Raw genomic sequence first — 24,758 nt, forward strand, 5'->3', positions numbered from 1 at the left:
AAATCATTCATACGCAGTACATAACATAACAAATTGCGTAAACAAGAAATAATATGATATTTAGCTGTTTTCCACGATGTACTTCGATAATACCTTACGAACCTTGTATAAAAATTGTGCAATCAAATAATGATTTCTGTATTGGCTTTTAAGAGTCATGCAGAAGCAGTTTTTAAAACGTCGTGTAAAAGGTATTAAGGTGTAAAAGGTCGTGTAAAAGGTGTTAAAGGTACCTTATAAGGTATTTTATTTCTCCTTCCAACATGCTTTCATGGTCTAACGGTAGCAAACTCGGCATATATTCGAGAGGTCATGCCTCTACAATGGTGCCCGAACTAAAGGTGGTGGACAGTAATTCGTCACCACTAGGATTTGGCGATTGGTTCTCTAATTCCCAATCGCCCCCTAAAAGAGGGAGTATATAAGGTATTTGTATTTTCTCCCTCCTTCCAGCATGTCTTCGTGGTGTAACGGTAGCCCATACCGCGCGTATTCGAGAGATCCAGGTTCGAGTCTCCGCTAGGGCATTACACATTTTTCACTCCTCCTGCTTCATAAAAAAAACTTAATGACGCTAAAACTTAATGATGTTTTTAAAGTCCTTGTAAATGGATGTAAACGTAAGTACATTTATAATAATGATGAAATTATTATCACAGAAGTTAAACATAGGTTGTGAATTAGCCTAAACCAAATATTATACACGAAAAATGACAGATAACTGAATGTTATTTCTCAGGGTCCATGAATTTCAGTGTTAGAAAATTGTATTTAATTCCATTAAAATATGAAATTTATTCTTTCTGCTATTTGATTTTGTCATAGATCGATGAAATTATTATATGTAAATCGGAAAACGTATTATAAAGTTCTGATGTATGTTAGATAATTGTTGAATATAATTAGAAACGAAATTTACTAGTTGTAACCATAAATACGAAACTGTGAACGGGTCGTTTTAGATAGGGTCATAGAAGAGTCCTGTATAGTGTAACAAGTATTTATTAACAGGTTTAAATTACAGACGGACATTACATTTAACTTTAAGAATATTACAGAGCAAGGGTCTGATACAACCTATCAAGTGGGGGCCTTGGCTTTTATTGAAGTACTTCACTGGCTACTCAGCAGAGGGCAGCCTTGTTGTCACAGTTAGTCCAACATTTTATGTTAAGGAATTGGTTACAAAAAATTCTTAAAACTAAACATTAACTTTGGGCGCCACTTTGTGAAGGGGTCGTTTTAGATAGGGTCATAGAAGAGTCCTGTATAGTGTAACAAGTATTTATTAACAGGTTTAAATTACAGACGGACATTACATTTAACTTTAAGAATATTACAGAGCAAGGGTCTGATACAACCTATCAAGTGGGAGCCTTGGCTTTTATTGAAGTACTTCTCTGGCTACTCAGCAGAGGGCAGCCTTGTTGTCACAGTTAGTCCAACATTTTATGTTAAGGAATTGGTTACAAAAAATTCTTAAAGCTAAACATTAACTTTGGGCGCCACTTTGTGAAGGGGTCGTTTTAGATAGGGTCACAGAAGAGTCCTATATAGTGTAACAAGTATTTATTAACAGGTTTAAGTTACACACGGCCATTACATTTAACTTTAAGAATATTACAGAGCAAGGATCTGATACAACCTATCAAGTGGGAGCCTTGGCTTTTACTGAAGTACTTCTCTGGCTACTCACCAGAGGGCAGCCTTGTTGTCACAGTTAGTCCAACAGTTTATGTTAAGGGATTGGTTACAAAACATTATTATTTATTCATAGACACCTGGATTTTGGCATTTAAGCCATTAGCCGTCTTGCATCTTAGTAATTTTGGGTGACAGAATTACACTATCAGGAGCAGAGCACGTGCTTAAGTATTCTTTGTCCAGAGTCACAAAGAGAACTCACTGGGAAATTCTTGAATCTAATGTAAAAGGGGTGAGCATTGAGTCAATCGCGGCCACTCAAAAGACAAAATGATGCCCCAGCTGTAATATTAAATTGCGATGCGAAACAATTGCCGCAGTAAATTCTCCTAGAAGGTCCGTCTTACAATATGTATTTAGTTAAATTATTTTGTCAGTAATAGTTCCTCGTTCCTGCTTCAAAAAATGTTATCCTATCTTGTTTAAGAGAAAAATATTATTTCTTGTACAAGTTATCAAAAGGGACAAATTTTTAACTTGGTTGAAGCAGAACAGACTTTTCGATAGGGTTGTTATTTTCATTCGTGTGTAAATCTTCCTGATTTTATTGAGATTATTTCCTCAATAAAACCCTCCCCCCCCCAAAAAAAAAGTCAAAATTTCAAAAGTAAAATATTTCTTAGAAATGTAGAGAAATGTTTGCCTTTATAAGCTGGAAGAAATAAATATGTTTAAATGCGTTAATTCCCCAAGATCTTGATAAGCATTAAACAGCGTAAGTTTAGTGCTATAAATATACTATTACTATGCATTTAAGGCATTAGACTTTCTCTGTAAAGAATAATGAAATTATACAAATTATAGAAAAATAGATTGAAAATATTAAGTTTTATTTCATTCTTCAAGACATCGCTTGTTTATTTTTTCGTTAGTTTCATAACTCTCATTTTTATAGGGAGAAATCCCGTTTCACCTTGTCAAGCTGGACTAATAGAAATTTTAAAATGTGCCACATTTTCACAAAACACAGAATAAAAGAATAAATTTTAAGATATACGTTTTGAAGATTCCTCAATATTTTATTATTGGCAAAAGCAGAGCTAATATTTTACATTAATTATAAAGACCAAAATTTTAAAATTAAATAAATGCATAGATGAAAAATATTAAAAAAATTTCTGTATGAGGTATATAATATACAAACATCTTTTATTAATGCAATAATTTTGCAAATATACATACAAATTTTCAGTTGGATATGTTATTAATTATATAGATTTTGAATTACGTAAATTAAATAAAATATAACGGTACATTAACTAACTAACGGATCTAACGGTACATTAACGATCTAAAACATAACAGTGGGTGTCCTATTCACGATCATACAATAGATTATTAAGGAATCCGCGCATTGACTTTAAATCATACACTTTATTAATCAACTACAGTTTTAACTTAAAAAGTGTACTGAAAATTACACACCCTGTTGAATGGCAATGATCTGGATTTGCTATACTAAAGATAAAATAGAGCTTTCATGTATTGCGCAATGGAAAAATTTGTCAGATCACGTGAATGATAAATGACCTGATAGCGTAACATAACACGCCATAACGATTCTTAAACAGTTATGTTACATATTTAAGAAAAATAAAACAAATTTCATTTTCATTCCTAACTAAGACTTCATTGATATTCTTAACTTGTAGCATAATTTCTATTAAAATATTTTAATACAAAGCCATACTTAGGACTACGTTGAATGAACATTATTATTTAAAATGTGTATAAGTTTTATTATACATTAAAAGTTTTTCTTTCAGATCAGTACATTCAGTATTTAAATTAGTATTTATAAGTTTTTTCATGTTCAGTTAAAAAATATATGTAATGAATTATATATATCGCGAATAATATTACGAAAGCATGGTACAACGAAGTTTAGCACAATGAGACTTTGCAGAGTTTTTTTCCCTTTAAGTCTGCCTATATTTTCTTTCCCCGCATTCCCGTTCTTTCTTGGAACTGATACTGCAAAATCGGGAATTCAGTAAAAAAAAGGGCTGTTGATATGGTTAAGAGAACTGTATTTCATGTTTATTAGAATGCAATGCACAAAATAAAGAAAATTCTAAGAAAAGGAAAAGTACTTTTGAGTAGACATACAAGCATTAAACATCTTAAAATTTATTACACATAAGTATTTTTTAAATGTATGCCTATATTACATTAGTACAGAAATGCAGAATTAGTCTGTCGTGAGTTGTGAAACTAGTTATTTCAGTGGCATGTCCTAATTTATACGGCTTAAACCCGAGCCAGCTAGCCAATTCTTATAGAAAAGATTTGAAGATAACAGTCTGTTGGTGACAGACTTTTATAATGTAATCGAAAATTATTTCTTCTTATTCAACAAAATAAATAGTCTACCTGATATAAGACTAGTACTTCACGGTACATTTTAATTTACTACCTAAGTATAAATTAATTGCACCTGAAATAAATCATTTTTTGTGGTAATTAGTTAAGATTAAAATAGTCTTATCAAATTACCTAAATCTGCTTGTACTTGATTGCACATGCTCTTAATTTAGAAGAAATCAGAATTAAATTTTTTAACTTAGGTCTCCGAAGTTAATTTAATTAACAAGTACAGTATTTCAAAAATTATAAGGACATTTTAGTGTTAAGTATTGCACAAACATACAACTGGAACAAACGAAATTAATTCAAGAGGTTTCTTAATGCTCTATTAATATTGCACATTTATTTAAACCTGGGAATTTATATTTATAAAGAGGGCTTTTTTAAAAACAAAAATGCGTGTTTTGAATGTTTAGTTATTTTCTCATTTCAGCATATTGAAAGGAAACGCTATGCAACTTTAGCATAAAGTACTTAAATACATAAAAAACATCTGAGGATAAACTCTTGAAAGGGCTATTTTACCGTAAACTTCCAAAGCTTCTTGCTAGTAAACACAATCTTCGCTGCACGCAAAGGAATGCACGGCAGGGAATTTTGGAGGGGCAGGAGGGAATATTACGAGAGGCGTAGAAAATGTGATGGCTGAAACTTTGTGTAACTGGGCTACAAGATCGAAAGGATAATAATTAGGTATGTTAGTTCTCTTATCTACCACTTGGTGACCGATCACATTTTTCTTCTGTGTGCGTTGTTTACGGTACTTAGTGGTGTATCTGCTCTCAGATCTATTTATCTTTTCTAGATGTGTATGGACGTGACCTTAATACTTTCTTAGAAACTACACACTGACAAGGTATTTGAGTTATTACTTTCAGAAAAACGCAGGCGATATGAATACTCTTTTTAAGGAGGAGTTTTCTATGTAAAAATCAGTAATTATTTATTTCACAGCATTTTAAAGATTTTAATTAAAGAGAAGCTCTATAACTGGTGTTCAACAAGATATTGAGTTAGTGTCATTGATAGCTAATTTTGAACTTTTTAAAGTACCCAAAAGCATTTTCCCCATTCGATATCCTTAGAGACAAATCTAACGCTTTTTCAAAATTTAAAATTTCTAAGTTTCTAGAGCTGTATTTTGATTGGAAATTTTAAATGATTTAAACGCTTCGTTCGCGTAAATGAAGATGGTCCATTATAAAATATCTGCTGCTAAAAATGAATTTAATAGCGGATTTTTTCTGTTGGCAAGAGTGTACCGTAGTTCTGTCGCAGTTAGATTTATAGGTTATTGGTAATATTATTACATCTGTGTGACTCAACATAAACTAAACCAACAACAAGTCTCCCACTACCGATTCGGTTTATTTTAGGTCACCCGATATAAATTAATGTGTTGGTTCGTTCTTCTTTTTTACTTCAAGAGTTCTAGTCAAAAACTTGGTGTATATGGCGGAGAGATTATGTAATAAACTGAAAGTTAAAAGTAAGTATTTAGTTGATATTTTGAACTGTATGACTAGCAGAGGAAACTTGCATTTGAATTCAGTCTAGCAAAGATAAAGAATGCTAGAATTTAGTTCTCGATTTAGCTTGCTTTAACCTCCTTCACATGCAGTACTTACTTTATCTTGGAAGAATTCTCAAATCTGCGCAGGAAATCCAAATAAGGTGAGTAAGGCTTATTTTTAATTAAATATTTATTTAAGCCTCGGGAATGAAAGCAAACATTAAGGTCATTGCTCTTTAAGGATGAACCGTTCTGTAATGCTCCCCAACGCAGTGAGATACTTTTGTTAACATTGACTTTAATTAAAGCTGTTAAAGATAGGATAGACAACTGAGATTTGAATTTTTTGCTTAAACTTGGAACTGACCTTGGTGCTTAACACTGAGTTTAAAGATTGATAGTTAACTTGACAATTAAAATTGTGGTGTTAACTCAACAAATAAATTTTTACGATCAGAATTTTAAATGAAATCAGTAGAATTTTAATGCTTTTGACTTCAATTTGTAAAGAACTACGCTATTGCTTCCGTACGTGTCCTTTAGAGTTACTGCATCCATCTAGCAATTAGAATAACCTGGGTTCGATTCATGCTAAGGATTAACTGATTTTTCAAAATAATTGTGTTCCGATTTATAGTAAAGGCGTAGATATATTAGGTTTTTTGAAAGCAGGCAAGATGAAAAATTAGCAACCGCCTTCGCCGGGAATAGGACCACGGACCTCTGGAATACCGGCCCAGCGTGCAGAACCACTACACCACGAAGGCACGCTAGGAAAGCGGGAGAAATACAATTTAAAAGATAATTGATTTTTCACGTTTACCGCTCCGCTGGCATAAGCCCAATTTTAATAATGTTTCAAAACTTTCCATTCTTAGTTGTTCATAGGGAAACCACCCGTTATTCGTTTTTCATCTTCTAGACAGCTCCTTCTAATTCTAAATTTAGTCGACTTGTGAGAATAAAAATACACTTAATTAATGAAGACTATTTAATATGCTACGAAAATAGGTGTACATTAGCTTGCCTCTAGATGCAGCAATGTCCGCTATAACCAGAGGATAAAGCCGCTACACCTGAATAATTTCGTGCCGAGATCACTTCCTAGTAAAATAATTCGAGTTGTGGGGAATTTCAGTATTCTTATATGTGTGGTAGTAAGTTTTGATTACAAAAACTTCTGTGAATTGTAATCCTCTTCCAAGCGCATGGCATCGCGTGCTTTGCCGTAATTAACATTCCGAGTAGAAATTACGCTTCTTTACAAATATGAAAGCCGCTGTTAAAATCTCAGCTGAGTGATTATCAGTAGTGTAAATGTTTAAGAATTGAGAAGACTGATCTGTAACTAGCATGTGTAAGAATGTATGATTTTGCATTAATTTAGTCTGTAATGTTTTATGTCAAAGACAATTAAGTTGGAAATGATTGTATAGGTCGTCGAACTGGAAAATGATTACAGTAAATCAGCATCAAAGAAAACGACAAAGCTTTGTTTTGTAGTATTGCTATTCCTCTCCTTCCATAGCACCTGTCTTCATGGTGTAATTAGACACAAGTCAGGCTAGCATGGGGAAGTTCGAGTTCGATGAGGGCATAGCTTGCTTTCTTTTATTTCCTGCTCCAAAAATTGTACATGCTAAGAAGTGGTCCCCGAGCTAAAACGTGGTGAACGATAATTGGTAACCACTAGGATCTGGCGATTAGGTTCCTGCCTCCCCAGTCGCTCTTCAAGTGGCGGAAAACGTAAAATACTTCCTCCCGCTTAACCGCTTGCGTCCGCGGTGTAATTGAAAGAACGGAATTCGAATCTTGGCGAGCATATTACATATTTTTCATGTTTTCTGCTTCTAACAGTATCTTAAATTAGCGCCCGAACTGAAATGTTGAAATGTGGTGGGCAGTAATTCGTCTCCACCAGAATTTGGCGAATAGCTGTCTCCCTAGTCGCTCTTTAAGTGAGGAAACATATGACGCATTCTCTCACTCCTTACCGTTTTGTATTCGTGGTGTAACTGAAAGCACATCTGGCTTGCATCAGGAAAGTCAAGAGTTCGAATCCCAGCGAGGGCGTAGCACATTTGTTATACCTCTTGCTCCGATAAGAACTAATGACTCTACAGTATCAGCTTTAGATGGGGCTATTATTAATAGGTTTCATTATGCAAGTGTATTTGACGTGCAATAACTGTTTTAAAGCAAATTAGAAAAGTAAGTATTAAGCAGGATTAATTACGTATGGTAAAGATTTTAAAAGTTATCAGCCTTCCTCTACTGAGAACTTCCTGTGGGAATTATTTTGTAGTAGCTTTGTAAGGATCCTAAGTTTTACTAACGTTTTATAGCTATATATTTTATATCTATATAAAATATAATAAATATTACACCTATCTACGCCGTTAATTTAAATCTTCCAGAATAATCTGAACAGCCTAGATGTTATTGTTCACAAGGGCTTGTAATCAAACAATATATCTAGACTAAACCATCTTCAATTTGAGAAAGCTCATGCCAAAGCAGCGTACTAATTCAATGCTCAAATTATTTAAATTATTTGCTAGTTTGCAAGTAGGTAATCGAGAGCATTTTGAACTTCTGAACTGAATGCTAGGTCTCTCTCTCTCTCTTTTTTTCAATTTGTAGTTGAGAGTAACACATTTCAGGAGCCAAGACACACTCTTGATTCTCACAGAGCCAACAGTTTGAGAGAAAACTCGCTCCGAGGTACCATTTCAAATTTTCCTCTTCAAAGTTCCTTTCTTCTTTTATTTAATGCGAAAGTTTACGTCCGTTGCGAATAATCTTCCAACTTATGTCGCTGTACGTAAAAAAACATGAATATTGTATTAAGTCTAAAATGAATAAATGAAAAATGCATGAAGTAGTGCCTGGTATTAACTGAGGGGATACCAGAGAAATATAAACATGCCCTGGTTACTCTACCCTTCCAGTGATTCAACTACTGCGTCTGATTACATTTCCCCCATAGCAGACGAGTTCTAAGAATGGTAGAAAAGATGACTTTCTTTTTTACTTCTGGCCTTCATTTTTTCCCCTCGTCGCTCCTTGCAATAGCAGAAGAAAATCCCTTTTCAAGAAAGGAGAAGTCGAAGGAAGATTTCTTCGGCGAAAATGAGATCCAAACTTGCGCGAAAACACCTTCAATTGAAGCTGCAACGTTTAGGGCCTAATTTAATTTGAAATAAGCCATTACTTCCGTCTGCATCAAATTTCAACTTTTCAGGCATTGCACAAAGTTTAGGAAAGTGTTTTAGACATCCTGGAATGCTAGATATGCTCAAGAGTTTATGATTTTTCATTACCAGGAGAGTATAGATAGGCATCTGAGATAGAACATTTTGTCGCTAAATTTCAGAAAATTAAAATTTTCAAAAAACTGGCTTCTGCGAAGAGATATCTTGTGATTATATAAGGATCATTTTGAGATAGATGGATCATTTATTTTAGAGTAAATTGTTAACACGTATTTTCAATTAAGAACTTTCAGGGATACAGGAGAATTACAATTGACGTCTTTTCGTACACTCGGCTGATGTAAAGAAAAGAAAAGGTAAAAGGCAATTAGCTTAATATATTTACCTGTAATGGACTGAGAGCTTTGACTTCCAAGCCTCTTCAAAGATAAAGTATGTTAAATTTAAATTTTGCCTGAGCACAGTTTTATTAAATAAGGCATAATCCAAAAAGTCAGCAATTTTTTTTTTTTTTGAATTTGCAATTTAGGGAGTTTCTTAAGCATAATAAGGCAATTAGTACAGTGTATAATTAAACTTTTTCTTCTAGAACTTTTGAGTCGACAGTTTTTTTAATTACAACAATATCCGCTACGTACGCACAGTAGCAACAATATTTCTGCCTTATATATCCCATATCATAGCATGTTTTTACACAGCTAAAGAAATTAGAGGAAATCGGGATTTCACTTTGTTGAGGTACGGACAGTAGAAACGACATTTCTGTAGGGATCAATTATATATTATCATCGCAAAACGTCTTTTCACACTGAACTGACCTTATCCGTTGTAGGGTTTATATTTATTTTAACTAACATTTATTTTAAGTTTAAACTACCTTTCCTGTCAAGCCTTACTTTCCCCTGGAACTGCCAATGCCAGAGTATGTAAATTTCAGTAGAACGCGCAAGGATTCAAATTATCAGCGGAAGTATTCTGAGTTAAATAGAAAGGAAACGAGTTCGAAGTGTGCTGTTCGTACTTCACGAGCGCGGAGGTAGTTAGCCTGAAATTGAAGAACCCCGCGTTTCGGCCTGTGTGCTTGCCTAGGAGAATTGTTAATTGTTCAACGTGCTATTCAAAGTTTGATGAATTAGCAGCGGTATTGTAAAACGCGGTGAGGGTAGTTACTTTACGGTGAGAGCCTCGTAATTAGAGTCTTGTTATTATTTTCTTTTCAGGTTCTTATTTTTATTTTACCGCCGAGTCGGCGTAGTTTGTGAGTGTCAAGAGCACGCAATTGTAACTTCTTAAGTTGAATAAAAAGGGACTTAAACCCTTAGCAAGACTCTGTCATTTTTTCAGTCACCTCTTGGTTGCGTGCAAGTTGGAGGCGCGCAACTCTACACCGTGACTGCAACTAATCCCATAATCAAAAGTCTGGATTGGAAGTGTGATGATATGGATCCCGATTAAGCTGGAAGTGACGGTTTATGACTCATTTTTTAACCCGAGTTGAAAGTGAACTGAAATATAATCCGCGATGATGCTCTGCCTTTCATCTATGTGGAAAAATTATTCCTTCCGGATAAAAAATAATGTTATTTCTTCTCAGCGTCATACTCACTCTTGATGGTGATAGCTTAGAAGAGTTACGTATTGAGAGCCCAAATATGCAACGCCCATAACTGTAACTAAAAAAATTCATAATAACATTTCTTAAAAAAATTAGATACATTTACATGCATTTGTAATTGTAATCATGCATTATAAAGTCATAGAAATAACATTTTTAAGTATTTACAGTATGCTGGATTCTCTCATATTTTATTAACATGAACATCTTTAGTTTGTAAATGCTAAGATGAAAATTTAAATATCCTTGAATGGTCACAGCCAATAACTGAAGCTCATTCTCATTCATCCTATCATTTAGGCCTACATTTTAGTTAAACACACTTTTCTCAACCCCCCCCCATAAAATTTCTCTTATGTTAATAATACTTTCGAATTTATTTGTACATTATTAATTGCTTCTCTCTGTTTGCGTTACTTAAACGAATGTTTATTTTCTATATTATTGCTTATTGTTATTTATATATTTATTTGTTTTTAGGGTTAGGTTGTAATACGGAACTTAAAAAATAATACATTTTTCTTAAATCATTAAATTTATTTAAAGGTTTCTATAGTAACAATTAAATTTAGATAAAATATTAGTATTTAGGTAAACAATATGAAATATAAATCCTAAACAATCTTCATTATTTTTATTTGACCCACGAGGTGGGAGCTGTAGAGTCGTTGAATACTGGTAGTTCTGGTCGGGGTTCGATCTCAGAGAACGGGTTGGTTTCAGGACGTTTTAATTGTCCTCCTTATGTGTAATGCGGATAGGAGCCAATTCTTCTTACAAGTCTTCCAAGGATCATCCCACCTTTGGTTAATACCATTGCGTTCGTCGTTGTAATCAAATAATCAAATAAAAAGGAAAACTTTTATTTATAATAAGTAGTAAAGTTAACAAATGTTTTAACTAATAATTTATGAACAATCTTATCTGTGAGAATTAAAGCAATGATTTATAAAATGCAGCACTTTATATTTCAAATTCTCAACTCACATCTTGTTTGCCATTAACCTTCGGCAGTTGGAAGATTAAGCAATTCTTTCTTCCAAAATAGATGCGATATCTGTCAGTAGTAAATTTATAATGCAAGCTGTGTTCGCTTGCACCCAGTGAGGTATGTAACTGGAATGAGAGTTCAGCTCGTTGATAATCATTAAAAAGTTAATGAAATGTAACGTCTAAACGCGTTTTGAGAGACAAAAAGGAAAGATTATCTACCCTTAACAGCAAACTATTCAAATAATAAGATTAACCTGAATATATCCTCTGTATAAATAAAACCGCTGTTTTATTATTTAAGCTTCGATGGGTATTGAATTTCAATATAATATGTATCTGAGCATATTTTGGCATTGCAAATTTTTGGATGTATTTGCGAAAATAGCCGTATAAATTCCCAGATATAGTATATTTTCCTTTTAATAAAAAGAAATAATAGTGGAACTTAAGTTATAAATTCGAAACCTCATTAGGTCAAAACGTGGAGTGAATTATGTAGCATAAAAACCCTTAATTTCTTAAAGAATCATGAAGTGTGTTTATAGTAGAGTTCAAAAATATAACTATCTCATGATCCGCACAAAGTAAAACATACTTCATCCACTCAAAGGATAAATAAATATATAAACTGTAAATAAAAGTTTTAATCTGCATAATGATGTGAAATCGACGTACATTTTTATTTTCAAAACCATAGGATTTATGTGCAGCGCTTTCTCTTTGTAAAAGATATTTCTCTAATGTGGCTTTTATTGTAACTTTATCGATTGCAATAAGAATTAGCAAAATGAATCTCTTAAAGTCATTTCTTTCTTCATTTTATTGCAATGAAGTTTCGTTTCCAGAGATAAAATACAAATCTAAAGGAATTGTGTAACTTGAGATTTTTAAACTTGTATAAAATTATCAGATGCGAATGAAAGAATGAACAACGTCCCCAAATAAATAATAAAAATTTTCATTATCATTTAATCATTTAGAAGACATATTTATAGGATTTGGAAATAATCTTCAATTTACTGAGCAAGAATTAAGGTGATTTGTTTAAAGAATACTCTCTTACAAGCGAATTTATTTTTCTTTTTTTAATAACTGATTTTGCAGCTAGCGAAAATTTAATACTTCTGGTTTCATATTCGCAATCAACTTGAGTTAATCCGACGGTAATAAATTAAAGTTTTCAAACTTTTAATCTATCTATCGAATTTCTCTTTAGCTTCACAAATTGCAAATAACAAAAACTAAAATCCCTTTTCCTATAATAATATGACATTTTTTTTTAACTGAGTGGTTATATGAATTGGTCTTTTTAATAACACTGTAAAAAATCTGTAAATGCATAAATAGTGAAAGAACAATGGGATCTAGAATTACAATTGTTAAAACTTCCTGCTACTTAATTTTTTACTCTTTAAAGACGTTGATAAGTTCTTAATGAAATTTTCGAAGTAGTATATAATTCAAGAAAATATAAGTACCTGAAAATGATTCAGAATATTTTGGTAGAAATCACAGGAGAAATCAACGAGTTACTGCTTCATGCGTAAGTTCTGAAAGTCCCGCGTATATATCTGGAAGATAAACAAATATTAATTTAGTATATCTTTCGAAGAACACCTGGACCTACTCGTGGGTGAGCAGAAAAACCTTTGAACATTGGTTCAAATCCTGGTTAGTTTGGTTTATTTGATTATGGCAAAGAACAAGAGTGCTATTAACCTAAGGCAGTGGTTCTCAAACTTTTTGAAGTTGGGTATATTTAAAATTCTACAAATAATTGTAGACGTCCTATATACAAATTTCTGAGACATGTGTTACAATAATTAAGTCAAATATTACAGGAAAAATTAATGCGACAGAAAATGAAGTGAAACACACCTTAAGTTTATTCCTACTTGTGTTTGTAAGAAACTGAGGAATCCTAGGTATTTCTTCAATATTTGGGTATATATTTGAAAGGAAAACTCTCATTTCCTCATCAATGCATTGCAGAATTCCTCTATATTCGTACTTAATTAAGGTGAGGGTAGAAAATCCTACTTTACATAATGTTGAAAACTGTAGTAATATGTTCAAAGCATTTTTAGGTATTGAAACATATTCTTTTTTATAAAAATCTGAAAGGCTTCAAGAGACAGTTCCCCATGTTTAATGATAAATCCATGATCATAGGATATAGCTCCCAGTTATTTTTCTTCTGTTAATAATATAAACCAAACTCCACTAATCTGTTCGTATTGTTCGGTGTTACGTAATGGAATATAAGAACTCAGTTTTCCTCATGAACTTGTTAGATATTCAACTAGTATTGGAAGTGTTTCATTTATGCATATGTTATTTTCCAGTGGAAAAATTTCCAAATTACTTTCAACAGCTCTTCTTTTCCAAATCTGTAGTGTTCTCTTAACGCTTTCATTTTATTAGTGGGTGTGAGAATATTTTGTTTTTTTCTTTGCGTTCTTATCATTGCGTTCAAAATATTCAGCTGCTGAAGTATATCGGCCAAGTACTGTAACCTGGTAATACAAAATTTGCACCGAAGAAGGTTTTAAAAACGTATCTCTTCAAAAAACGCAAGAAATTTTTGTTGTAGTTTGTGTTCGCGGTTAAATACTTTCTCCTTGACAGCCACCTCACATCACAATGAAAAAACAGTCGTCTGTGTTGGGAATCCATATCAATGCAAATCTTTTCGAGCAAACGCAATTTGACAGGTCTTGTTTTAATATAAAGTTTACAGTCTAAACTAATTTAATATAAACTTCTCTTAGTATTTTTGTCAGTATTTATGCCATGAAGGCTTCTCTATGAAGAAAGCAATGAGTTACGTTAATATTCTCATCTTAGTTTTTACAAAAGACGCAAGGAAAGCCCATGGAAGGGACTCCTTTGTACAAATGCCTACACACGACTTCCACGTTAACTGCCATTTGTCAAAATAGCTATTCAAAATGTTAAAACGCTCTCACCTTTGTAAATGCCCTTAATTCTTCATTAAAAAAGCTGATTTGCTATAAATCTTCATTAATAAAACGGACGAATGTTAAGAGTTGCCCTGGTTTGTTGGTAGTGCCTGTCGACTCAGGAGCTTCAAAATTTCGGTAAAGAAGTACATTACTGCATATATTGTAAGGTGAATTTTAATCTTATGATAGTTATTTTAAGTTTATGACTCTTTCTTGTCTCTTCTAGCTTCAGCTAAAACTCCCTACCAGAATGAGTTTTTAGAAGCGCGTTAAATGCAAATGAGAAGTGGAAGAGTATTTAAGTCAAGTTCCACTGCGCCAGAGAGAGTTAGGATTCCTGAATAGCCCGCGTTTGCCTTTGGGCTAGCCTTTTGAAAGCTTCGCTGGCTATTTTAATATTACGGGCGAACTAGTTTAGAACTGTGTTAGTTTCGGTTAAATATCTTTAGTTAGTGCTTAGTTACTTCTTATTTCTTACATTTTGAGCTTAAGACCAAGTGGAAGCTTTGCTGTACGCCCTGAGAAAGGGACCGACTGTCAATTTTTATTTGGAGTAAATAAAGGGTAATTAACCCTTCTCGAGTTTACGTTTCTATTCTTGGACTTGAGCTATTATTCACTTCACTTGGTTCCTCGATATTACACGTCACAAGATAAAAGTGAGGAACCCTGTAATATAGTTCTCGATATCAAAAGACATTTATGCAATATACTCGTAAAATGAATAGTTGGGATAGAGGAAGCTTACTTATTTTCATTGCTGCTTCATTTCCTTAGCAATGTAATGATAATTTTTTGCATGCAGGCAAAATAAGTTACACACCTAAATTATAAATTTCATATTCTTTGTTGTCAGTTCTGAGATTTAACAAAAAGGGATTCGAGCTTTGGCCGAAACAATCATGATACTTCTAAAAGAATATGCAGCTTTTGTCTGGTGTTCATACAATCTCTTAAAAAACTTACAGATTTATCTTACAAATCATAGTGTGTAATTTTAAAATGCTTATCCAGGTTGCTAGGGAGTAATGATTGATTTGACATTTAATATCCGCATACTAAACAACGCGGCAAAGGATGATCTTTATTTCCGATCCAAGTGAAACCTCTCACAAGTAACTTTCATTTTATTTGTGAGAGACCGTAATTTTGTTTTCTTACTTGCACTTAACTTTTAATCGCTTCAAAAATCGGATTTATCAATATCTCGCTTCTGCTGGAGAAATTTATTCATTTTGTTTGGGTGTATTTATCAGGAAATACGTAATATGCACATAACATGCCTTTCTAGAGCTTTTAAAATAAGGAATATACACAACAAGGGTACCACATGAAGTTATCCTAAAACTTTATTGTTATCATATCTTCTGATTCAACATCACAGACTGTCTGAAGTTTATGCAAAGATGTGTAAACTTAGTAGGCTGCTCTTTACAAGAAAAACTGCTGTTAATTAACATACTAATGATGAGTTGAAAAAAGACCGTTATTTCCGTAATGAATTTATATAATAGAGTAACTGTATTAATTTTTTATCTGGAAACATATTCTTCTGGAATACCACAGAGTGCACTCTAAAATTTTCTAACTCTGAAATTTTCTAACTTGCGCTTGCACGCCTTGGTGTACACCCTTTGAAAATTACTGATCTAAGGAGAGGAATACCTTCGTGAACGATTATCTAAGGAAAACTGGCTCGTATCCACGGTTCGCAAGAAAAAAAACACGAAGGTTCACAAGCAGTCACCCCGCTTGCCGGGATACCAACCCAGGTCGAACTACCAGTGTTCAGCGATTTTACCGCTTGGCCAACGGTGGGTTTTAATCCCGGTGAAGGCTCTGGTTAAATGAGAGTTTCTGTTTTTTTTCGATGTTTAACGTGGATACTAGTCACTTTCCCTTAAAAAGTTCTCCATGAATGCATCTCTCCATTTCTCTCGTAAACTTTCTAGCTTACCAATCTAATCCAAACAGGCTCATTCTAAAAATTTCGCAAATAAAAACAAAGTCAAACATCTAACTAATTAAAATAGGTGGTGTATGGAAGCTAAGCTGTATAATATCATTCAACTGTGTGAGAAGCATTTGATAAGCAAAAAAGAAATTGTATCTCGGAAGGTATGGTAGGAGGAAGCGTTTCGCGGAATTCGCAAAAGAATGGATTGCATTGCATATTTACATCAATTGGACATCCATGATCATTTTGTGGAGTTGATTCATTCATTGAGATTGATAATAGATAGTAATTGAGTCAGCTGTAAATGCAGGAACATTCTCAGCTGTGACAAAACTTCAGCCCGAGGGGGGTCTAATCACCTTCCTGAGGCTTAAGCTGTTGATGCAGAATACTGCCAATCGTTTTTGGAATATTATCTTCACTGTAGTGTGAGACCAAAAAGGGCGAAATATGTTCAAAGTCATGATGCATTTCATGTGCGGAGTTTTCAACAGTGATAGCAGCAGATGATGTTTGAACGCTCACCTTCTCCAGCCATAGTCCATGCAACCTCTTTCCAAATCTGAAAAAGGCCACAGCAAAAAACGTATTTTAGTACAAGCAAAGAAATCTTTCGAGTTGTAAAATGCTTGCGTGCTAACCTCAGCAAAAATGACTATGCTAATGGCCTCCAGCTCATTTTAGGCTATGTTTCCCTCTATGCTGCGTGACTGGCAAAACTTTTATACATTTACATAGAGTAAAAAATTTACATTTGTAGAAATTCATATATTTATACTCTAACTTTCGTAATCTTTAAACTTCTAGTCTTGAGAAGTTTTTCCCTCATTCTCCACAAACGTAATAAACTTGACAGAAAACCCTGTAAGGAAACTAACAAATATTTTTCCGAAATACTTCTGAAGTTAAAATCATAGAGTTAAAAATAAGAATTGCGGCATATATTCACAGAGATATTTTGTTGTCTTATTTCCTTTCTTAATACACAATGCCGCAAGTAGACATTTTTTAAAAGAGTTACGCAAATAGTCACCTTGTTTTAGATGTAAAATAATGTATAAAATTCTGAGAGAATCAGGAAACAGTTGCAAAATCTATAACCAAAGTTTAACGCATTTAAAGCATTAAACATTATGTTGACGCAAAAAGTGAATATAGCTGAAAACATAGTTTATAGTAGTGCTCTGAAACTGGTGGCCCCCGAAGCAATTTTAAGCGACCCGCGAATACATTTCCCGTAAATTAATTAGCATTGCTATGAAAAGAATTTGAAAAAAAAGTTTAAGATTTTAATGGTTTAGAGTTCAATTTTAAATTATGTTCTTTATCTAAAATGTACATAAGTGTTTCTCCGGAAAACCTAGAAATGGAGCCAATTAATTTACGACTGGAAGATACAAATTCGATTAGCATTTATTAATACTTGTCAAAAAATTAATATTCTCAGTTACGAATTGTTGAAGTAAAAATAATCGCTTTGTTTGAAAGTACATTTACATGGGAACAGATTTTTTTTTTCGCAGTTGAAAATTAATAAGTCTACGAAAAGAACCAGACTGCCAATGAGAATTTACAATTTGTGATGAACACCTTTCCAGTAATTTTCCTTCAAGATTGCAAAATTTATGAACTTTACTTATTTAACTCAAAAGTGTAGTAAGAAATAGAAAAGTTTTAAAAATAAAAGAAAAAGAATAGGTTTCATTATTTACGTTCAAGTTTTGTCTGTCTTAGGGGTTTTTCTCATATCTAATTTTAGTTTAAGTTTAAAGTAAGTTACTTAGCGATGACTTCAATATATTATCATACGCACTAGATCTTTGCATTAAGCAGGAACTGTTGTGAAAAAAAATTAAAGAAAATTAGTAATGTATAGTAATAAACTCACTGCAAAGTCAAACTCACTGCAAAGTCATTTAGGAGCAGGAGACGTGAAAAATGTGCAATGCCCTCGAACTCCGGATCTTCTGATTGCTAGTCGGATATGCTTCCAATTACACTATGAAGGCATGCTGTAAAAAGGCAGAAAATACATTACAACACATTCAAAATGTCTTCTCTAAATTAATAATAATCTAAACCATCTCATGTGTAGATTATTATCATCTCTAAACCAATAAATCACCATGCCATCTGTAAAGCAATAAATATCTAAATTATAAATAATACAAAACATTCAAAACGCCATCTGTAAATCAAATTGTTTAAAATCATCAACATAAGCCTTGGTAATCCTCAAACGCATCATAACAGCAGTTGAAACAGCTTTGTTGAGTAACACAGTTATAGTTATTCTATATAAAGTGACTACAAATCTTAAGGAAAAGAAGGTGTATGAAAAATTCTTTAAACTTTCTGCGTTTCCTTGAAAACAACTTAAATCTTCAATTTCTGTCATCATGCTCCTGAATTTGTTTTAAAAACTTCGCTCTTGTTTATTGACTTAAATGTTGTAATTTCATTAAAAGCTTTTTGTAAACAAATGTATTTTCCACATACGTTTCAAACTTTAAAAGCGTTCAATTTTCTTAAGAAATAATAAATTCATTCTTCTCAGCTAACCGTGTATTTTATAAGAATTGTGTACATATAATATTTTCGGCACAACGTGACAACAAGGGAAAAAATGAAGAGTGGAATAAAGCATGCGTATATTTTTTCCATCAATGTTTCTTTCTCCAGAATCAAATTTTCCTCTCTTGCAATTTTTCCAACCCCTCCTCTGTAAAAAATGAAAAACCTAGCTCTCAAGCGATTTTTCAAGTAACTTTGTGACACAAGTCGGGAGTAACTATGTGACAAGGAAAATGTTATTTGGAGCATTGTCTTTTCTTTTACGTGGGTATAATTTATTTGTTTTTCTTCTATTCATAAGCAAGCACGAACATCAAAAGTCCTTACCCCTCCCAGGCAAAATGCATTTTTCGATCTAGAGAGATTTTAACTCTCGGCGGTATTTAAAAGGGTTATTTACACTGAAATATAGTTTCAAAATTTAGCTTTGTTTATATGTAGCTTTTCAGCTACAATTGTTTCAAGAAATGACACGCACGTCTGGAAGTCTGATGGATCATGAAGACTTTAAAGTTTTATCAGTCAACGTCTTCAGCTTTTTTTTTTTTTTTTTTTTTTTTTCTCTTCTCTTTTTCTCCGTCTTTATAATCACCATCATCTTTTACGTCTAAATACTTACTCAGTTAACAAAATTCGTGCAATTAAGCTCCAAGTTGCATAATTTATCAAAGGTAGCTTTAAAAGCTTTTTCTCTGAAGAAAATGTTCTTATGTAATTAGATGTAATTAGATTGTAATTCATGAACATAAAGATGAAAGGAAGGATTCACATATTTGTTTTAGTTTTATAAAAGTAAGCGTTTTTGAAAAATGTTGTGTTGCCAATAACAAGTCTTTTCATGGTATTATTTATCTCTAATAAGTATAAGATGAAAATACTTTGGCAAGTATAATTTTCCTTCTACCTGTCTTCATCCATTGCAGGAAAATAAAAAAGGAATGAATAAAATTTTGATATTTAATGCATTTAATTTATTTTAAGCAACATTGTAGTTTTATCTCTTTAATTCACTTAATATGGTAATAAGACCCTATTTGAGGAGCTATACTCACATGGCCAGTCCGGAAGTAACAGCGTTGTAGATTTAAACCACGCGCTTAGCATACGTTTTGCCTTTGGAATTGTGTTGTTGTTGTTGTGATTTATCTCACTTGTCTGACAGTAACATCAGAATAAGCCCGTAAAATTTATATTTAAATTATGTGACATGTTTACGTAATTTTTCGAAAAGAAACAATTAATCTTTGTATACACATATACGCAAGTTACACAATTTTTGACGATTACGAGATTTCATCAAGCTTTCTCTTGATAATCTCTTGTTAACCCTTTCCGTCACGCTACCTTTTAAAGTCGGAGTTTTCATAAAAAAAGAGTAGGCAGTCTAATTAGGCCTAGAGGAGTAAACAAGTAAAACTTTGTGAAGATAGCACTTATCGTTTTAATTCTGTGGATGTGTCCAAAGTGGCACACTGATTGAATAGAGCTTCGAAAAGAGTGCTGAAACGAGCATTGTTGTCAATGAACTTACCGATGAGATGCGGAGAAACAAAGAATACAGACTCTCAGTTGTCCTAGATTATCGGTGAGCCCGGTCTGGGCACACCTAAGGTTCGCCGTTTGATTTTAGGCAAGATTTCAAGGTAAAAATTTAAAACAAATATAGAATAAGGAGATTAGCCTACAGCCAAAAAAATAACTTAGAAATTTCTTTTCAAACAATTCTTTTTATACCCTAAAATTATTTGGAAGATTTCTTCGAAAAATGATGGTCTTAAAAAACTAAGCATGGCTAAAATATATGGACTGGTTTCTGTTGATCTGCCATCTACTATAAATAAAGAGGTTCAGAGTAACCTATAAATCCTTTTTCATTTAATTTTTCTGCGCGTACAGAAGGAAGTTTTTAGGTGTGTCAAGATCGGACACACTGTGCCGCAAAGGGTTAATATATTTCAATTTAGGCAAATTCAAGATTAAGATTGTGTTCATTTTAAGCAATAATGCATGTATTTCCAGAGGTCTTGTGAAATCATCTCTCAAAACGAACTACATAGCATTTTTCTAAGCAACACTAGTCTAAGTTTGAAATCTGTAGATTCAAATTTGTCTTTCACCTGTCATATGTTAGGATACAATAAAATCAAATCAAGTGTGTGAATTTATTACAAGAAAATATTTCAGAAACCTTTATCTCATTTACCTTATACAAAAATCAGTTAGTTTGTACGCACATATACATAAAATGTGTCTTTAAAGCAAGTTCGTTTTCTCTGCAGTCGAGATGGTAAATGTACGTGATCCAAAATGCATAGACTACTGTTGAGTTATACTTCGAGTTTTTAAAATCATGAGGATGTAAGTGTAAGTAAGAAATACTTTGAGATCAAATATTTATCAAACTCACAAAATGATTAAATGCCTTATTTCAGTACAAAGGTAGATAAAATGCCTGCTGAAAATTCATTTACTTTCCATGACACCAATTTAAAAAAAAAAGTTTGCGTGAGAGTTACACTTACTATTACCTTCATTAAAACAGAATAGAAGACACAGCTGGCGAATCCAACCGACAGAAGAAAAAATGTTCTCAAACGATCAAATCTTACTCGTTAACCTTAAAGTTCTGTACTTTCGTTTTAGCTTGAATATCCCTTAATCTTTTTTTCCTCTCTTTTTCTGCTTCTCTTTAAAGTTTTGACAGAATCTTATTTGCAAGATAGCGAGCTTTGTATCATTTCTAAACTTGAAATAATCTAACAAATGTGCCGTTAGAAAAATTTGATGTTTTATGTGCCTTTGGAGAGGAGGATTTTGCTTCCAAGTTCTGTTATAGTTGAATATTCTTTTCTTAATGCAAAGAAATGGATTTGATACTTGCGCAAATGAGCAGTGAAATACATGCAGTGATGCACGAATGAAAGTAAATGGCGTATAAAACGATTGTCTCGTGAATAAATCAGTATGGTATTAAAGACTTGACATCTGAATATTCTGAAATATCTTTAAACTAAAACACGCTTAAAGCCTTCATAACTTACTTTTTTATACACTCGTGCTCAAAAAATATACTAAAGGTAAAGGAAAAGCTAAGAATGTAAAAAGGGGATTTAAAACATAAAAATTACGCTTCAGATACAGGTTGTATATGAGGTAGAGGTCACCGAATGCAGATGGGCAACCAAAATTAACTAAAACACAATCCCGCAGTCACAACACCGCGCCTTAAAAAGGGGCATGCTGGACCTATGCGTCAGTTTGCAAGCAGCGATAGTTACGTGTAATCCCAGATAGCCAAAGCGGCAAGCATGAGCCGAAGACACTATTTGCACGCTGGAATGCGTTGAAGGGCTGTCGGGATGCTGCAAGCTTGTACTAGACAATCTGCTGTTGCGAGAGAGCTGAATGTGCATCGTTGTGCCACCAATAGCCTTGAAAAGGTTACCAAAGGGATCAAAATCCCTGTAGAAGACGTGGGTCTGGGCGCCGGAATATTACCACAACGGCAGAGGATCATTTCCTGTTGCTATTTGCAAGGCGCTGTAGATCCTGACAGCACGTATCCTTATCGCATGTCAAAGCGCGGTTGAATTTGGCTCGTGAACATCGAAGCCAAACACCAAAGCAGTGGCGATACATAATCTTTACGAATGAGTCTGGATTTAACATCCAGACCGATTTCCGAAGGGCAATGATATGACGAGAGGCAGGAGTTATGCTGTCTATAGTACAACAGAAACATATGCAAGAAATGTCTTTCAACTTGTATCATCTTAAGAAAAGAACAGGTATTAGTCTAACAGCTACCGTAACGCAAAGACGCGTGAATAATGAGTGTGTAATTACCGTGTACATTAACTGAACCTCCATTAGCATCATGACACAAGAGAGATATGCATGAATAATTTCTATCCATTTACCTACGCACTGTTTTAAAAATTGAAGTACAGTCACGGAAGCCGTTTTTTAATCGGCGCATTTTTAAAATTCAGTTTTACTGCTTCAGAAACAGGGAAAGAAAGTGATTTACAGCAGTTTGTACTCGAGCCCTGAAGATGCTATTCAGTTCTTGGCAGCTTGGATTGTTTCTCAGATTCATGTAATATGAAGTGCACTTCGATTCTTCAGAATATCTTACAGAATCGATTACGCCTGAAAATTTATCTGAGAGAGCTATGTTGATATAATCGGAAGTAAAAGCTGGTAAAATGCCGCTACACAGAAACTAGCCAGCCACTACTACTGAATAATTCATACCGCTAGAAATTCAAATAATGGGGAAGCTCCATTTTTTTGTAACACGTGAACGTTTTATAGATCTGAATACGAGGGGGTGATCGTCTGTTCCTCCTCGCCATCCTTCTAGTAAAAAACGAATAAAAGCGAAAAAATACGCGGCAACTACAGTTGTGCCGATTTGTTTCTCATCTAGCTATTTCTTACTGAATATCAATGTCTCTTAATTTGCTTTTACAGAAAAAGTTCTTTTCTGGTTTGATATATCGGTTCGCTTTTTCTTTCTTTTGCACCCCTCGGTGTCAATAGGCTTTAGATGAATTTTAAGAATAAAAATTCCTTCTCCATACTCTCGGATTTCCTCCTTCCCCTTCACTACATGCTGCCTTCTTTTGAGTAAGAAAAGAAAATCGAAGAATATTATGGCGACAACTCTTTTTGTATTGGGAGTTTGGAGGTAAAAGAATAATTTTTATTGTGCCTTCTCTGCTGCTTTTGCAGGAATGTCTAGTTACCGTTTCGTCAACTATTAAAATTATTATCCAATTTTATTGCAAAGAGATAACTGTTGAATGTATTTAAAATTAAACTAATACAAAATTTGTTTTTAATATTTATATTTTAAATACAGTTGAACGCAAGTGATTTTTTTACTTTTATAACACTTCATTAGCGATTGTGAATGGCTTAAGTTACACTGTATAGAAAAGTGTCAACTAAATCTGCATTGTTTTGACAGCGACAGTAATCTATTACCTTTCTTAAGAGGTAATTTTGATGGTTTTTAGAAGAGTTTAACAAGATACGATAAGGAATGAATTATAATAAATATGTAACTCTCAATAACCTGCAGAATCTGTAAACTTTAGTCAGTTTCTGATTCTTGAGCTCAACACGAACAACAGGAAACCTGATTTTTCGGTAATGGGATAGAAAACTGGTTCTTAATTTAAGTGACCGGTTGGCTGATTTGGATGCATTTGAGTCATTTGAAAATAGTCATATGACTTATTTACTAAGTCAGATTCATTCTTAGGGATGGTTTGTTGTGAAAAGACAACAGATAACACATTGTATGTAGTTATTCAATATTTATATACCCTGACACAAATTCAAATTAAGATCATGAATTAAATGTAATAAGAAGGAACATCATTTTAGTTTGAGGACCACTTCTGATATACGTGTACCGAAAGTGTCATGCATTTGCTATGTCAAAAGTGTATTACAAACTAATCATAACGAAATCGTGTAAAACAGAACATAAAAAACGAAATCTTAAATAACTGAATATAAAGAATGAGTATCCTGTAAAGGATGTTTCGAAATACCTTATATATAGAGTGTTTCAGAAAAGCTGTCTGAATAATATTTCTTGAACAACAATCATGGCACCAGTTTAACAAACAAATAAAGTAATATAAGCTTTGAAACTATGGCAAATTTAATTACGTGATGGCTTTCATAAAAAATATACGAAATGTAAATTTTTTAAGGACCTTTAATATAAAATTGTGAGCGAGAAGACTGTTCTCCGTAACCATATTAGTCAAGGAAGTTACTCTGAGACATCCTTATCTGTGATATCGTTAATTAAAACTATGGGGAACCTTACGAA

The 24,758-nt window shown here is 33.2% G+C and overlaps 1 protein-coding gene and 1 long non-coding RNA gene across 11 annotated transcripts in view; one reads left to right on the forward strand and one right to left on the reverse strand.

Moving 5' to 3' along the window:
* The window catches only part of LOC118184298 (protein O-mannosyl-transferase TMTC2-like), a 797,990-nt gene that overhangs the window by 379,115 nt on the left and 394,117 nt on the right, over window positions 1-24,758 (forward strand). The gene's annotated exons all lie outside the window — the stretch shown is intronic.
* The window catches only part of LOC118185825 (uncharacterized), a 149,809-nt gene that overhangs the window by 89,587 nt on the left and 35,464 nt on the right, over window positions 1-24,758 (reverse strand). For all 8 annotated transcript variants that reach the window (XR_015038399.1, XR_015038400.1, XR_015038403.1 and 5 more), the window contains 2 exons: window positions 18,219-18,342; window positions 12,886-12,978 (listed from right to left, as the gene is read on the reverse strand). This is a non-coding gene — a long non-coding RNA (uncharacterized LOC118185825). The remainder of the gene's footprint in view (window positions 1-12,885; window positions 12,979-18,218; window positions 18,343-24,758) is intronic.

This window comes from Stegodyphus dumicola, chromosome X1 (assembly GCF_044657685.1).
Source record: "Stegodyphus dumicola isolate Sdum_Otavi_A_Nest chromosome X1, ASM4465768v1".
Taxonomy (NCBI): domain Eukaryota; kingdom Metazoa; phylum Arthropoda; class Arachnida; order Araneae; family Eresidae; genus Stegodyphus; species Stegodyphus dumicola.